Source organism: Neophocaena asiaeorientalis, unplaced genomic scaffold, assembly GCF_003031525.2.
Source record: "Neophocaena asiaeorientalis asiaeorientalis breed wild unplaced genomic scaffold, Neophocaena_asiaeorientalis_V1.1 scaffold981, whole genome shotgun sequence".
Taxonomy (NCBI): domain Eukaryota; kingdom Metazoa; phylum Chordata; class Mammalia; order Artiodactyla; family Phocoenidae; genus Neophocaena; species Neophocaena asiaeorientalis.
Genome location: NW_020171801.1, coordinates 598,829 through 599,180, shown reverse-complemented (window position 1 = coordinate 599,180; position 352 = coordinate 598,829).

Genomic DNA, 352 nt, shown 5'->3' with positions numbered 1-352 from the left:
ATTTTCATTTACTAATATTATTGATGTTTTTTTCTCAAATCTGCTTTAATATTGTATCATTATTTATTTTGCTATATTTTCTGTGCCTTTCTCTACAAGACGTAAATTCTTTTCTTTTTTTTATAATTTTCTTCTATTACGTAAGAAGGTTTGTATTTTTATTCTAGTATATATCATTGCTGTTACACTTCTTTTAAAAAATTCATACCTGAATTTCTTATTTAACCTTTTAACTATTTGGTTTACCTGTTTGTTAGTTTGTTTTCCAATTCCTTTAACACATACCTAGTACCTATATAGCACTGACTTTTCCTATTTTCTTTTTCATTCACATTCCTCCTCCCAACGTTAG